Source organism: Crinia signifera, chromosome 1 (genome assembly GCF_055691185.1).
Source record: "Crinia signifera chromosome 1, ASM5569118v1, whole genome shotgun sequence".
Classification (NCBI taxonomy): domain Eukaryota; kingdom Metazoa; phylum Chordata; class Amphibia; order Anura; family Myobatrachidae; genus Crinia; species Crinia signifera.
Genome location: NC_139217.1, coordinates 405,498,249 through 405,516,501, shown reverse-complemented (window position 1 = coordinate 405,516,501; position 18,253 = coordinate 405,498,249).

Genomic DNA, 18,253 nt, shown 5'->3' with positions numbered 1-18,253 from the left:
GTCGAGGACTGGTGAATTTGTTATTATAATTGGATACAGTTATAACCATTTTGAATACTGTGCCCCACCTCTACTCCTCATTCCCCCAGCTGATGGTAAATTTGCCTGTCTCTCTTATGGTACCTTTCTGAATGTTATGTTAATTATTACGTGTCAATTTGATTATATCCTTTTCAGTATACTTTAGACTGTATACTATACACTGCTTTACAGCGGAGACTCCCTTACCCCATTGCGGGTGTTCTATTATTGTTACTGTTGTTGTTTACTATGTACTAATTTATTTCCCTCCTCTACTTCTTCATGTTTCTACCCCTCTTTTGCTATCCTCTGACCTTTCCCAGATATTTTAATATCAATAAATGTATAAATACACATGAGTACACCGGAAAAACTTAAAATTCTCTCAATTAATGAAAAGGGTCTTAACACCACTGAAAAATGGTCCACTCTGCTCAGAACCCTCTGGGCTGAAAGGGCGGAAGTCGTCATGATCCAAGAAACTCACTTCAAAATTTCTGCCCATAACCCAGCTATCTCTAACCGCCACTTTCCCTTTGTGTATTGCTGCAACACTCCTAATAGCAAATCTAAAGGAGTAGCAATTTTGTTCTCCAAAAACCTCCAATTGTCCAATGTCTCAGTACACAACTAGTCCCTGATAGAATCCTTCTCATTAAATGTAAGATCTCCACACAACTCTACACATTCGTTGTAATTTACACTCCCAACCAAGAACAATACCCATTTTTTCATTCACATCTTACACATTTAGGTTCCTACCTCAAGGGAACAGTGATAGTGGGTGGCGATCTCAATTGGACTATTGATCCAAATTAGATACGTCCACCGAATCCCCCAGGTTTATCAATATCAAAAAGTCCCCACAATTCTCCATGAACTCTAACAAGCCGACTCCTGGAGAATATAAAACCCATCAGATAGGGACTACTCATTCTATTCTCATCCCCATCAATCCTACTACCATCTAGACTACCTGTTTTTAAGCCATAGGCACTTACCCCTACTTTTGGACGCATCCATAGGTTCCATTATGTGGCCGGATCACGTCCCAATCTCAATGACCCTAGCGACCCCCCCCCACAACAATCAAGGCCAATGGACCTGGCAACTTAGGGCCTTATTCTGATCGGTGCGGCCCGATCCGAATATGCGGCCAGCACCGTGCGTCCTAAACCCCGCCTTCCATACGGATCGCCAACTCCGTCCGTACGCGGTAAGAAGCTGTCCGAACGGACCGCACGTGTATTTCTCATGAATACACCTCCTCCATCTCAGGGAACCTCCCCCATCATTCGATGGTCGCAGACCATCGAATGCAGGACCGAGTGGCCAGGCAGCTCCCGCAACCTCAGACCACACAGGCATTTCTCTGTGCAAAAGCATGGATCTGGGCGGGCAGCTGACATCCGGCAATGTCATATGTCCGCCCCCCACACGTGCGTCACGGCCGCATTACCATACGTACGCCCAGCGTTTTCATGGGAACGCCCATGAAACGCGGGGCGTATGCATATGTTAATGCGGCCAAACAGCCCTTCACGCCCCTCTCCACCCCCTGTTCGTAGTGTACACATTTCATGCGGAATTTGGACGTGTGTTCCGTTCGCACATGCGCAGATATGCCTCTGCACATGCGCAGACACAAAACATCGGCGGCACAAACGCACGCGGCCATTACCGCACCAACCGGAATAAGGGCCTTAATGAGGCCCTGCTGCAGGATACATACTGTAAAATTGACATATATAAAGCTCTTCACTAATATTTCAATATCAACGACACTGCTGAAACATCCGCACTAACTCTATGGGAGGCACACAAGAGTGTTATAAGAGAAAAATTAATACAGCTTGGTTCCTATATTAAAAAACTAAAATCAGAACGTATAATCAAGCTACTGCAAAATATTCATACTCTGGAAACCAGGCACAAATCAATTGCCTCACCATTGACATATGCAGAACTAACAGAAGCCCGAGCCAACCTGAACAAACTCCTCTGACCGTACTCAACTAGAGATACGCAAATGTAATCGCAGATACTACCAATGGGGTTATAAACCGGGTCGTCTCCTCGCACAAGCCATTAAAGCCCATGATCGGTCCCTTTCATTAACGCAACCGAAAATGATGCCGGCTCTCTCTGCTTCAAAACCCCGGAGATTGCGGAATGTTTCCAGCGTTACTACTCCACACTATACAATCTTAATAAATCTCCCACCTCCACAGACCTCTTATACACAACATTACAGGCCAAGGACTATTTATCGTCCGTAGCCTTTCCCACCCTAACCCTTCCAGATAGGGACCTACTGTATTAGATAAAACTTTTTCCCTATTAGAATTAGAACTAGCCATTTATTCTATGCCCTCCAATAAGAGCCCTGGCCCAGACGGCTTTACAGATACGTAGTAAAAAACATTTAATAATCTCAGAGCCCCCAGACTCCTTCAGGCTTTCAACAGACTCCTTTTTTCCAGACAGGCCCTGGAAGCCCGCATCATGGTCATCCCGAAACCTGGAAAAGACCCCGCCGTGCAGGTCAGCTGGCGGTGTTGATCAGAAGGAGGAAGTGATGATCAGAAAGCTCCCTGGAGATACAGCTTCTACATTCATCAAGAGGCTGACCTTCTATCTTAAGCTCGGCATGGGCAGCTTTGGGGAGGTTCTACTAACTGAGGACTCACTCACTGGACAGAGACTGGCACTGAAGGTCATCAGAAAGAGAGATCTGCTGTTGGAGGACAAGGAGCAGATGTTCGTAGAGCTCAGGGTGCTGAAAGCTGCTACTGGTAGCCCTTTCCTCATCCACACTCATCTAGCTTCCAGACTCTGAGTCACCTATTCATGGGCCTGGATTATGCAAGTGGCGGGGACCTATATCAGTTCCTGCAGAGGAACGGCTGCTTGGACATCACCAGCGTAACTTTCTATGCAGTGGAAATCACATGTGGTGTGCAGTACCTACACAGCAAGGGCATCATCCATCGATGCTGGCAGAAAAGGAATACAATACTGCAGTACACTGGTATTCGTTAGGTGTCATCATTAACAAAATGATTACTGGAACATTGTGCTACCATCCCAAATGGTGCAGCAAAGCAGGATCTGCTGCTAAGGACATCATTATAAAGCTCCTGTGCAAAAATCAATCCAGGCGTTTGGGTATCAATGGAAACATCCGCCAGCATCGGTTGATCCGGCATATAGATTGGGTCCTGCTGGAAGCCCAGAGAGTTACCCCACCACATGTGCCTGGCCCACCCAACATCACACACAGCTCCCAAAGGATTAACATCAAGGAGATGGAAGCGTCAGAGGCAAGAAGAATGCCAGTAAGAGGAATGGAACAAGATCTATTTAGAGGAGTCTCATATGTAGGCTCCAACTTGAGGACCTTCATATCAGGTCCTAAATATTAGACCAATGTGGTAGAGCTGGAGCACCACCACGCTTAAGGTCAGTATATACTTTGCCCTATTTCATTTTGAGGGAGAGGAGTTAAACAGAATTAGCTAGGTTAGTTTGAAGGATAGGGGTGTCTTCTATTAAGGGATCTAAGTATGCCAGAGTTGAGGTTAGGCATAATTAGCTAGGTTAATTTGTAGGATAGGGGTGTATTCTATTAAGAGATCTAAGTATGCAGGAGTTGGCGTTAGGCAGGAAGTTTGCCACTCCAAGAAGAAATCGTTCAGCGATTCTATACCCCCCCACCACCACCGATCGCACCTGAGTAATCGAAAACATCACAACTGTTGGACTCTATGCAACCCCCAGATCGTGTCGAGGACTGGTGAATATGATATTATAATTGGATACAGTTATAACCATTTTGAAAACTGTGCCCCACCCCTACTCCCCATTCTCCCAGCTGATGGTAAATTTGCCTGTCTCTCTTATGGTACCTTTCTGAATGTTATGTTAATTATTACGTGTCAATTTGATCATACCCTTTTCAGTATACTTTAGACTGTATACTATACACTGCCTTACAGCGGTGACTCCCTTACCCCATGCACGCCTTCTACACTGCCTTTTGGGTCACTGGTGTGCTTAATCTCGAGTTACCCCATTGCAGGTGTTCTATTATTGTTGTTGTTTATTATGTACTCATTTATTTCCCTCCTCTACTTCTTCATGTTTCTACCCCTCTTTTGCTATCCTCTGACCTTTCCCAGATTTTTTAATATCAATAAATGTATAAATACACATGAGTACACCGGGCAAACTTAAAGTTCTCTCCATTAATGCAAAGGGTCTTAACACCACTGAAAAACGGTCCACTCTGCTCAGAACCCTCTGGGCTGAAAGGGTGGAAGTCGCCATGATCCAAGAAACTCACTTCAAAATTTCTGCCCATAACCCAGCTATCTCTAACCGCCACTTTCCCTTTGAGTATTACTGCAACACTCCTAATAGCAAATATAAAGGAGTAGCAATTTTGTTCTCCAAAAACCTCCAACTGTCCAATGTCTCAGTACACAAACTAGTCCCTGATACAATCCTTCTCATTAAATGTAAGATCTCCACACAACTCTACACATTCGTTGTAATTTACGCTCCCAACCAAGAACAATACTCAGTTTTTCATTCACATCTTACACATTTAGATTCTTACCTCGAGGGAACAGTGATAGTGGGTGGCGATCTCAATTGGACTATTGATCCAAATTAGATACGTCCACCGAATCCCCCAGGTTTATCAATATCAAAAAGTTCCCATAATTCTCCATGAACTCTAACAAGCTGACTCCTGGAGAATATTAAACCCATCAGGTAGGGACTACTCATTCTATTCTCATCCCCATCAATCTTACTACCATCTAGACAACCTGTTTTTAAGCCATAGGCACTTACCCCTACTTTTGGACGCATTTATAGGTTCCATTATGTGGTCGGATCACGTCCCAATCTCAATGACCCTAGCGACCCCCCAAAACAACCCAGGCCAGTGGACCTGGGGATTTAATGAGGTCCTGCTGCAGGATACTGTAAAATTGACATATATAAAGCTCTTCACTAGTATTTCAATATCAACGACACTGCTGAAACATCCGCAATAACTCTATCAAAAAACTAAAATAAGAACATATAATCAAGCTACTGCAAAATATTCATACTCTGGAAACCATGCACAAATCAAATGCCTCACCATTGACATATGCAAAACTAACAGAAGCCCGAGCCAACCTGAACAAACTCCTCTGACCGTACTCAACTAGAGATATGCAAATGTAATCGCAGATACTACCAATGGGGTAATAAACCGGGTCGTCTCCTCGCATAAGCCATTAAAGCCCAAAGATCGGTCTCTTTCATTAACGCAACCAAAAATGATGCCGGCTCTCTCTGCTTCAAAATCCCGGAGATTGCGGAATGTTTCCAGCGTTACTACTCCACACCATAGGCCCTTACCCCTACTTTTGGACGCATCCATAGGTTCCATTACATGGTCGGATCAAGTCTCAATCTCAATGACCCTAGCGACCCCCCAAAACAACCGATGCCAGTGGACCTGGTGACTTAACGAGGCCCTGCTGCAGGATACATACTGTAAAACTGAAATAGATAAAGCTCTTCACTAATATTTCAATATCAATGACACTAATGAAACATCCGCAATAACTCTATGGGAGGCACACAAGTGTGTTATAAGAGGCAAATTGATAAAGCTTGGTTTCTATATCAAAAAACTAAAATCAGAACGTATAATCAAGCTACTGCAAAATATTCATACTCTGGAAACCATGCACAAATCAAATGCCTCACCATTGACATATGCAGAACTAACGAAAACCCCGGAGATTGCGAAATGTTTTCAACGCCATTTCCGCAGACTCCTTTTTTTAAGACAGTCCCTGGAAGCCCACATCACGGTCATCCCGAAACCTGGAAAAGACCCCTATGTGTGCTCTAGCTACAGACCCATATCTCTTTTAAACGTCGATATAAAATTATTTGCGAACAGGTTCAATAAATTACGTCTTGCACTGGTCCACAGCGATCAAGTGGGTTTTGTTCCAGGTCCCGAGGTAAAAGATAATACCACCAAGGTCCTGAGTTTGATCCATCTTGCCTAAGCATCAGATCCCCACCATTCTGATTTCCACTGATGCTGAGAAGGCATTTGACAGGGTCAGTTTGAGTTTTATGTGGTCTGTGCTGGAGCATATTGGACTGGGCCCCCGAGTGCTCCACAGGATTCTGGCTCTGTACTGTCTGCCTACAGCCAGAGTTAGGACTCATGGGTTCCTCTCTGAACCCTTACCTGTTAGCAACAGAACAAAACAGCTGTGTCCCCTCTCATTACTAATTTTTGTCGTCTGTATGGAAGCTTTGGCCAGAGCTATTAGAAACAATAAACTAATCTCGGGCCAACCAATTGGAGAGACAGAATATAAATTGGCTTTGTTTGTCGATGACTTATTGGCAATATTAACACACCCTGAGGCTTGCTCCCCCACTTCCTACATGAACTAGATCATTTTAGCAACCTTTCTAACTTCAATGTTAATATGTCCAAATCGAGCATTCTTAATATATCTGTACCTCCCACATCTATCCCCCAGCTACAAAGCTCTTTTCCATTCACGTGGCAACCCTCGCACATTACATACTTAGGTATTAATCTACCTAGCGACCTGACCCGCTTGTATTACCTGAACTACCAACCCCTTATTAGAGTTCTTCACGCAGACTGTAGCAGATGGCACACTGAAAAATGATCTTGGTTCTTGAGAGTAAATGTCACTAAGATGAATTCCCTACCAAAGCTGCTTTATATACTCCAGATCTGTCAGATTGTGTGGCGGGAGGTTGTTAGAAACCACAAGCCGGAGATATGTAGCGTGTCACAGAGTCGGCGCCGCCGTCTGACGTGTATGGTCAGCGCCGTTCGATCATGGCACGCGGCCGTGTGGGTCAGTTGGCGGTGTTGATCAGAAGGAGGAAGTGATGATCAAAAAGCTGTCCCTGGAGATACAGCTTCTACATTCATCAAGAGGCTGACCTTCTATCATAAGCTCGGCATGGGCAGCTTTGGGGAAGTTCTACTAACTGAGGACTCACTCACTGGACAGAGACTGGCACTGAAGGTCATCAGAAAGAGAGATCTGCCGTTGGAGGACAAGGAGCAGATGTTTGTAGAGCTCAGGGTGCTGATAGCTGGTAGCTCTTTCCTCATCCACACTCATCTTGCCTTCCAGACTCCGAGCCACCTATTCATGGGCCTGGATTATGCAAGTGGTGGGGACCTATATCAGTTCCTGCAGAGGAACGGCTGCTTGGACATCACCAGCGTAACTTTCTATGCAGTGGAAATCACATGTGGTGTGCAGTACCTACACAGCAAGGGCATCATCCATCGATGCTGGCAGAAAAGGAATACAATACTGCAGTACACTTGTATTTGTTTGGTGTCATCATTAACAAAATGATTACTGGAACATTGTGCTAGCATCCCAAATAGTTCAGCAAAGCAGGATGCTGCTGCTAAGGACATCGTTATAAAGCTCCTGTGCAAAAATCCATCCAGGCGTTTGGGTATCAATGGAAACATCCGCCAGCATCGGTTGTTCCTGCATACAGATTGGGTCCTGCTGGAAGCCCAGAGAGTTACCCCACCATATGTGCCTGGCCCACCCAACATCACACACAGCTCCCAAAGGATTAACATCAAGGAGATGGAAGCCTCAGAGGCAAGGAGAATGCCAGTAAGAGGAATGGAACAAGATCTATTTAGAGGAGTCTCATATGTAGGCTCCAACTTGAGGACCTTCAGACCAGGTCCTAAATATTACACCAAGGTGGTAGAGCTGGAGCACCACCACGCTTAAGGTCAGTATATACTTTTCCCTATTTCATTTTGAGGGAGAGGAGTTAAACAGAATTAGCTAGGTTAGTTTGAAGGATAGGGGTGTATTCTATTAAGGGATCTAAGTATGCCAGAGTTGGGGTTAGGCATAATTAGCTAGGTTAATTTGTAGGATAGGGGTGTATTCTATTAAGAGATCTAAGTATGCAGGAGTTGGTGTTAGACAGGAAGTTTGACACTCCAAGAAGAATTCGTACAGCGATTCGATACCCCCCCCCCCCCGATTCGATACCCCCCCCCCCCACCTGAGTGATCGAAAGCTCACAACTGTTGGACTCTATGCAACCCCCAAACCGTGTCGAGGACTGGTGAATTTGTTATTATAATTGGATACAGTTATAACCATTTTGAATACTGTGCCCCACCTCTACTCCTCATTCCCCCAGCTGATGGTAAATTTGCCTGTCTCTCTTATGGTACCTTTCTGAATGTTATGTTAATTATTACGTGTCAATTTGATTATATCCTTTTCAGTATACTTTAGACTGTATACTATACACTGCTTTACAGCGGAGACTCCCTTACCCCATTGCGGGTGTTCTATTATTGTTACTGTTGTTGTTTACTATGTACTAATTTATTTCCCTCCTCTACTTCTTCATGTTTCTACCCCTCTTTTGCTATCCTCTGACCTTTCCCAGATATTTTAATATCAATAAATGTATAAATACACATGAGTACACCGGAAAAACTTAAAATTCTCTCAATTAATGAAAAGGGTCTTAACACCACTGAAAAATGGTCCACTCTGCTCAGAACCCTCTGGGCTGAAAGGGCGGAAGTCGTCATGATCCAAGAAACTCACTTCAAAATTTCTGCCCATAACCCAGCTATCTCTAACCGCCACTTTCCCTTTGTGTATTGCTGCAACACTCCTAATAGCAAATCTAAAGGAGTAGCAATTTTGTTCTCCAAAAACCTCCAATTGTCCAATGTCTCAGTACACAACTAGTCCCTGATAGAATCCTTCTCATTAAATGTAAGATCTCCACACAACTCTACACATTCGTTGTAATTTACACTCCCAACCAAGAACAATACCCATTTTTTCATTCACATCTTACACATTTAGGTTCCTACCTCAAGGGAACAGTGATAGTGGGTGGCGATCTCAATTGGACTATTGATCCAAATTAGATACGTCCACCGAATCCCCCAGGTTTATCAATATCAAAAAGTCCCCACAATTCTCCATGAACTCTAACAAGCCGACTCCTGGAGAATATAAAACCCATCAGATAGGGACTACTCATTCTATTCTCATCCCCATCAATCCTACTACCATCTAGACTACCTGTTTTTAAGCCATAGGCACTTACCCCTACTTTTGGACGCATCCATAGGTTCCATTATGTGGCCGGATCACGTCCCAATCTCAATGACCCTAGCGACCCCCCCCCCACAACAATCAAGGCCAATGGACCTGGCAACTTAGGGCCTTATTCTGATCGGTGCGGCCCGATCCGAATATGCGGCCAGCACCGTGCGTCCTAAACCCCGCCTTCCATACGGATCGCCAACTCCGTCCGTACGCGGTAAGAAGCTGTCCGAACGGACCGCACGTGTATTTCTCATGAATACACCTCCTCCATCTCAGGGAACCTCCCCCATCATTCGATGGTCGCAGACCATCGAATGCAGGACCGAGTGGCCAGGCAGCTCCCGCAACCTCAGACCACACAGGCATTTCTCCGTGCAAAAGCATGGATCTGGGCGGGCAGCTGACATCCGGCAATGTCATATGTCCGCCCCCCACACGTGCGTCACGGCCGCATTACCATACGTACGCCCAGCGTTTTCATGGGAACGCCCATGAAACGCGGGGCGTATGCATATGTTAATGCGGCCAAACAGCCCTTCACGCCCCTCTCCACCCCCTGTTCGTAGTGTACACATTTCATGCGGAATTTGGACGTGTGTTCCGTTCGCACATGCGCAGATATGCCTCTGCACATGCGCAGACACAAAACATCGGCGGCACAAACGCACGCGGCCATTACCGCACCAACCGGAATAAGGGCCTTAATGAGGCCCTGCTGCAGGATACATACTGTAAAATTGACATATATAAAGCTCTTCACTAATATTTCAATATCAACGACACTGCTGAAACATCCGCACTAACTCTATGGGAGGCACACAAGAGTGTTATAAGAGAAAAATTAATACAGCTTGGTTCCTATATTAAAAAACTAAAATCAGAACGTATAATCAAGCTACTGCAAAATATTCATACTCTGGAAACCAGGCACAAATCAATTGCCTCACCATTGACATATGCAGAACTAACAGAAGCCCGAGCCAACCTGAACAAACTCCTCTGACCGTACTCAACTAGAGATACGCAAATGTAATCGCAGATACTACCAATGGGGTTATAAACCGGGTCGTCTCCTCGCACAAGCCATTAAAGCCCATGATCGGTCCCTTTCATTAACGCAACCGAAAATGATGCCGGCTCTCTCTGCTTCAAAACCCCGGAGATTGCGGAATGTTTCCAGCGTTACTACTCCACACTATACAATCTTAATAAATCTCCCACCTCCACAGACCTCTTATACACAACATTACAGGCCAAGGACTATTTATCGTCCGTAGCCTTTCCCACCCTAACCCTTCCAGATAGGGACCTACTGTATTAGATAAAACTTTTTCCCTATTAGAATTAGAACTAGCCATTTATTCTATGCCCTCCAATAAGAGCCCTGGCCCAGACGGCTTTACAGATACGTAGTAAAAAACATTTAATAATCTCAGAGCCCCCAGACTCCTTCAGGCTTTCAACAGACTCCTTTTTTCCAGACAGGCCCTGGAAGCCCGCATCATGGTCATCCCGAAACCTGGAAAAGACCCCGCCGTGCAGGTCAGCTGGCGGTGTTGATCAGAAGGAGGAAGTGATGATCAGAAAGCTCCCTGGAGATACAGCTTCTACATTCATCAAGAGGCTGACCTTCTATCTTAAGCTCGGCATGGGCAGCTTTGGGGAGGTTCTACTAACTGAGGACTCACTCACTGGACAGAGACTGGCACTGAAGGTCATCAGAAAGAGAGATCTGCTGTTGGAGGACAAGGAGCAGATGTTCGTAGAGCTCAGGGTGCTGAAAGCTGCTACTGGTAGCCCTTTCCTCATCCACACTCATCTAGCTTCCAGACTCTGAGTCACCTATTCATGGGCCTGGATTATGCAAGTGGCGGGGACCTATATCAGTTCCTGCAGAGGAACGGCTGCTTGGACATCACCAGCGTAACTTTCTATGCAGTGGAAATCACATGTGGTGTGCAGTACCTACACAGCAAGGGCATCATCCATCGATGCTGGCAGAAAAGGAATACAATACTGCAGTACACTGGTATTCGTTAGGTGTCATCATTAACAAAATGATTACTGGAACATTGTGCTACCATCCCAAATGGTGCAGCAAAGCAGGATCTGCTGCTAAGGACATCATTATAAAGCTCCTGTGCAAAAATCAATCCAGGCGTTTGGGTATCAATGGAAACATCCGCCAGCATCGGTTGATCCGGCATATAGATTGGGTCCTGCTGGAAGCCCAGAGAGTTACCCCACCACATGTGCCTGGCCCACCCAACATCACACACAGCTCCCAAAGGATTAACATCAAGGAGATGGAAGCGTCAGAGGCAAGAAGAATGCCAGTAAGAGGAATGGAACAAGATCTATTTAGAGGAGTCTCATATGTAGGCTCCAACTTGAGGACCTTCATATCAGGTCCTAAATATTAGACCAATGTGGTAGAGCTGGAGCACCACCACGCTTAAGGTCAGTATATACTTTGCCCTATTTCATTTTGAGGGAGAGGAGTTAAACAGAATTAGCTAGGTTAGTTTGAAGGATAGGGGTGTCTTCTATTAAGGGATCTAAGTATGCCAGAGTTGAGGTTAGGCATAATTAGCTAGGTTAATTTGTAGGATAGGGGTGTATTCTATTAAGAGATCTAAGTATGCAGGAGTTGGCGTTAGGCAGGAAGTTTGCCACTCCAAGAAGAAATCGTTCAGCGATTCTATACCCCCCCACCACCACCGATCGCACCTGAGTAATCGAAAACATCACAACTGTTGGACTCTATGCAACCCCCAGATCGTGTCGAGGACTGGTGAATATGATATTATAATTGGATACAGTTATAACCATTTTGAAAACTGTGCCCCACCCCTACTCCCCATTCTCCCAGCTGATGGTAAATTTGCCTGTCTCTCTTATGGTACCTTTCTGAATGTTATGTTAATTATTACGTGTCAATTTGATCATACCCTTTTCAGTATACTTTAGACTGTATACTATACACTGCCTTACAGCGGTGACTCCCTTACCCCATGCACGCCTTCTACACTGCCTTTTGGGTCACTGGTGTGCTTAATCTCGAGTTACCCCATTGCAGGTGTTCTATTATTGTTGTTGTTTATTATGTACTCATTTATTTCCCTCCTCTACTTCTTCATGTTTCTACCCCTCTTTTGCTATCCTCTGACCTTTCCCAGATTTTTTAATATCAATAAATGTATAAATACACATGAGTACACCGGGCAAACTTAAAGTTCTCTCCATTAATGCAAAGGGTCTTAACACCACTGAAAAACGGTCCACTCTGCTCAGAACCCTCTGGGCTGAAAGGGTGGAAGTCGCCATGATCCAAGAAACTCACTTCAAAATTTCTGCCCATAACCCAGCTATCTCTAACCGCCACTTTCCCTTTGAGTATTACTGCAACACTCCTAATAGCAAATATAAAGGAGTAGCAATTTTGTTCTCCAAAAACCTCCAACTGTCCAATGTCTCAGTACACAAACTAGTCCCTGATACAATCCTTCTCATTAAATGTAAGATCTCCACACAACTCTACACATTCGTTGTAATTTACGCTCCCAACCAAGAACAATACTCAGTTTTTCATTCACATCTTACACATTTAGATTCTTACCTCGAGGGAACAGTGATAGTGGGTGGCGATCTCAATTGGACTATTGATCCAAATTAGATACGTCCACCGAATCCCCCAGGTTTATCAATATCAAAAAGTCCCCACAATTCTCCATGAACTCTAACAAGCTGACTCCTGGAGAATATTAAACCCATCAGGTAGGGACTACTCATTCTATTCTCATCCCCATCAATCCTACTACCATCTAGACTACCTGTTTTTAAGCCATAGGCACTTACCCCTACTTTTGGACGCATCCATAGGTTCCAATATGTGGTCGGATCACGTCCCAATCTCAATGACCCTAGAAACCCCCCAAAACAACCCAGGCCAGTGGACCTGGGGACTTAATGAGGCCCTGCTGCAGGATACTGTAAAATTGACATATATAAAGCTCTTCACTAATATTTCAATATCAACGACACTGCTGAAACATCCGCAATAACTCTATCAAAAAACTAAAATAAGAACATATAATCAAGCTACTGCAAAATATTCATACTCTGGAAACCATGCACAAATCAAATGCCTCACCATTGACATATGCAGAACTAACAGAAGCCCGAGCCAACCTGAACAAACTCCTCTGACCGTACTCAACTAGAGATACGCAAATGTAATCGCAGATACTACCAATAGGGTAATAAACCGGGTCGTCTCCTCGCACAAGCCATTAAAGCCCAAAGATCGGTCTCTTTCATTAACGTAACCAAAAATGATGCCGGCTCTCTCTGCTTCAAAACCCCGGAGATTGCGGAATGTTTCCAGCGTTACTACTCCACACCATAGGCACTTACCCCTACTTTTGGACGCATCCATGGGTTCCATTACATGGTCGGATCAAGTCTCAATCTCAATGACCCTAGCGACCCCCCAAAACAACCAATGCCAGTGGACCTGGTGACTTAATGAGGCCCTGCTGCACCGACCATCCTTAGGTTGACCAACCAATCCATACCCCTCCCATCATAGTAAATTTACCCCTAAAAGGCTTCACAAGTAATGCACAAAAAATCATGTTACTAGGTTTCTGTGCATAGCACATCAGGCGCCATCTTTTTTGCCGTGATGGATTGAACCTGAACGAGGAGGGGGCTGCGGTGCTGGGGGAAGGATGGTTAGAGGGTTGGAGGAGATTTTAAACTAGGCGACGGGGGGGTGGGGGCAGCAAGACATTATGGGACCATCAGGGAGAGAAGCCGGACTGGGATCAGGAATCATATGGGGGAAGGAGATGATGGGGGGGACGGAGACATAGACAATGTCCTGGGACATAACAAGGGTATAATCGGGGGTAACTCTCAGGGTGCATCAGGAATGTCATGTAATAAAATGTTATGTTGTAACAGTCACGTTACCCCACTACAGTTCTTAGGTACAGATGATCTTAGTATACGGGAAGGAGGGAAGGACAGAGGAAGAATTCCCAGAACTATAAATAGGGCAGGCAGTGTGCATGGTGGGGAGGCCTGTAGAGAGTCTATTGAAGGGGAGAGGGGAAAGAGGAAGCTAGTAAAGAATTCAAATGGGTCCTGGGGTGAAACTAATCACAATATTAGAGCCATATCTAAAAATAAACATAAATTAAAATGCTTACTGGCTAATGCAAGAAGCTTAGTGAGTAAAATCGGCGAGCTAGAAACGGTGATCAGTAGGGACGACTACGACATCATTGGTATTACAGAAACATGGTGTAATGAGTCGCATGACTGGGCATTAAACATGGAGGGATATACACTCTACAGGAAAGACAGGGAAAATAGAAGGGGCGGGGGTGTGTGCCTATATGTAAATAATAACTTAACATCATGTGAGAAAAATATGAGCACAGACCTGGAAGACGACAACTCGGAGACAGTGTGGGCAGAGATAACCGACAATAATAAAAAAACAAAAAACAAATTTATAATAGGGGTATGCTATAGACCACCAAATATAAACGAAAGGGAAGAGTCTCTTCTTTTAAACCAAATCAAACAAGCATCAAATCAGGGTCAGGTATTAATTATGGGGGATTTTAATTTACCCGACATTGATTGGGAAAACGAAACAGGTAAATCCGCAAGAAGCAATGGGTTCTTAAGCTTACTTAAAGACCAGTTTATTACACAAACGGTGGAAACTCCAACTCGTGATGGGGCACTCTTGGACTTAGTTTTAACAAATAACACAGACTTAGTTTCAAACACAAAAGTAATTGAACAATTAGGGAACAGTGATCACAATATGGTTTCACTGGAAATCAACTTCAGTAAATTACATCAAAAAGGATCTGCAAAAATACTAAACTTCAGAAAAGCGAACTTTGAATTATTCAGGGAAGCCCTAACAGGAATTGGGTGGAAAACGGTTATGGAGGGAAAAAATGCAGAGGAAATGTGGGATACTCTAAAAAAGGTGCTTGATTCACTAACTATTGAATACATTCCTAAAGTAACTAAAGGTAAATTCAACAAAAAAAAGCCACCATGGTTGGACAAAGAAGTAAGGTCAGCTATCAACAATAAAACCAGAGCCTTTAAATTCTATAAAAATAACTTGAATGAGGAGGCGTTCGCAAAATACAAAGAATCAAACAAAACTTGTAAAGGGGTAATCAAAGCAGCTAAAATATTATATGAAGAGTGCATAGCCACTGAAAGCAAAACCAACCCAAAGAAGTTTTTTAAATACATAAATAGTAAACGTTTAATTAAGGAAAACATAGGCCCACTAACTGATACTAGTGGAAAAAGTGTTACTGAGGACAAGGGAAAAGCAAAACTGTTAAATGAGTTCTTCTCATCAGTATTTACTAAGGGAGAGCAGACTGTGGAACGAACATTTACCACAAACGGGACAAATAAGCCAGATCTCATTGTGGATTTCACGCCGAAGGAAATAATACTGAGGCTAAGCAAACTCAAAACAAATAAATCACCAGGGCCAGATGGGATTCATCCAAGGGTATTAATGGAATTAAGGGATGAAATAGCTACCCCCCTACATTATATCTTTAGCAAGTCACTATCGTCAGGTATAGTACCAAAAGATTGGAGAATAGCAGAGGTAGTGCCAATATTCAAAAAAGGAAAAAAGGAAGATCCCGCTAATTACAGACCCGTTAGTTTAACATCAATTGTGGGTAAACTATTTGAAGGATTTTTAAGGGATGGTATCCAGAAATATTTAGATCATCACAGTCTACTCAGTGCTAACCAACATGGGTTCGTGAAAAATCGTTCATGCCAAACTAATCTACTAGGGTTCTATGAAGAGGTTAGTAAAAACCTCGATAATGGAAATGCTGTAGATGTGATTTTCCTAGATTTCGCTAAAGCATTTGATACTGTCCCACACAAGAGATTGATTAATAAAATGGAGAACCTAGGATTGGGTGAAAATATCTGCAGATGGGTAGGGAATTGGCTATGTAATAGAGAACAACGAGTGGTTGTGAATGGTGCCGTATCAGATATGATACCGGTACTAAGTGGAGTGCCCCAGGGTTCGGTTTTGGGGCCCATTTTGTTTAACATTTTTATTAACGATATTGGGATAGGGTTACTCAGCAATGTATCCATCTTTGCGGACGATACAAAACTTAGCAAAGTCATCAAATCATCAGAAGATGTCACCATGCTTCAAAATGATCTTGCAATTCTAGATGAGTGGGCAAAAAAATGGAAGATGAGGTTCAATGTAGATAAATGTAAGGTTATGCACCTTGGGAGACACAACCAGTGTGCAAGTTACAACCTTAGCGGAGAGGAACTGGGTAATTCCATACTTGAAAAGGATCTAGGAGTCCAAATAGACAGCAAACTAGGATGTAGTGCCCATTGTAATGTAGCTACAAAAAAGGCCAACAAAATTCTGGCATGTATTAAGAGGGGAATGGAAACTAGGGACTCAAGGGTAATTATGCCACTATATAAAGCATTGGTGAGACCTCACCTAGAGTACGGAGTACAGTTCTGGGCCCCACACTATAAAGGACATCATAGAATTAGAAAAAGTCCAAAGGCGAGCAACAAAGCTTATTAGGGGAATGGAGAATTTAAGCTACGGGGAGAGATTAAGCAATTTGGGACTATTTACATTAGAAAAGAGACGTTTAAGGGGGGACATGCTCAACATGTACAAGTATATCAAGGGCCAATATAAGGAACTGTCACGTACCCTATTTTCTACTAGAAAGGAATCTAGGACGCGAGGGCATGAGTATAGGTTAGAAGAAAAAAGATTTCATTCAGCTAGTAGAAAGAATTTCTTTACGGTCAGAACAGTCAAACTCTGGAACGCTCTTCCCAGAGTGGTGGTAACGGCTGGCTCATTAAATGCGTTCAAGGCAAAGTTGGACAAACATTTACTGGAGAAAAACATCCATGGGTACAAATAAGAAATATAATTTGACTGTAAAATACCAGAACCTACCAAATCAGCAATGGATATCTATACCAGGTTGAACTAGATGGACGCAAGTCTTTTTTCAGCCTTACCTACTATGTAACTATGTAACTATGATACATACTGTAAAACTGAAATAGATAAAGCTCTTCACTAATATTTCAATATCAATGACACTGCTGAAACATCCGCAATAACTCTATGGGAGGCACACAAGTGTGTTATAAGAGGCAAATTGATAAAGCTTGGTTTCGATATCAAAAAACTAAAATCAGAACGTATAATCAAGCTACTGCAAAATATTCATACTCTGGAAACCATGCACAAATCAAATGCCTCACCATTGACATATGCAGAACTAACAAAAACCCCGGAGATTGCGAAACTCCTTTTTTTAAGACAGTCCCTGGAAGCCCACATCACGGTCATCCCGAAACCTGGAAAAGACCCCTACGTGTGCTCTAGCTACAGACCCATATCTCTTTTAAACGTCGATATAAAATTATTTGCGAACAGATTAAATAAATTACGTCTTGCACTGGTCCACAGCGATCAAGTGGGTTTTGTTCCAGGTCCCGAGGTGAAAGATAATACCACCAAGGTCCTGAGTTTGATCCATCTTGCCTAAGCATCAGATCCCCACCATTCTGATTTCCACTGATGCTGAGAAGGCATTTGACAGGGTCAGTTGGAGTTTTATGTGGTCTGTGCTGGAGCATATTGGACTGGGCCCCCGAGTGCTCCACAGGATTCTGGCTCTGTACTGTCTGCCTACAGCCAGAGTAAGGACTCATGGGTTCCTCTCTGAACCCTTACCTGTTAGCAACAGAACAAAACAGCTGTGTCCCCTCTTATTACTAATTTTTGTCGTCTGTATGAAAGCTTTGGCCAGAGCTATTAGAAACAATAAACCAATCTCGGGCCAACCAATTGGAGAGACAGAATATAAATTGGCTTTGTTTGTCGATGACTTATTGGCAATATTAACACACCCTGAGGCTTGCTCCCCCACTTCCTACATGAACTA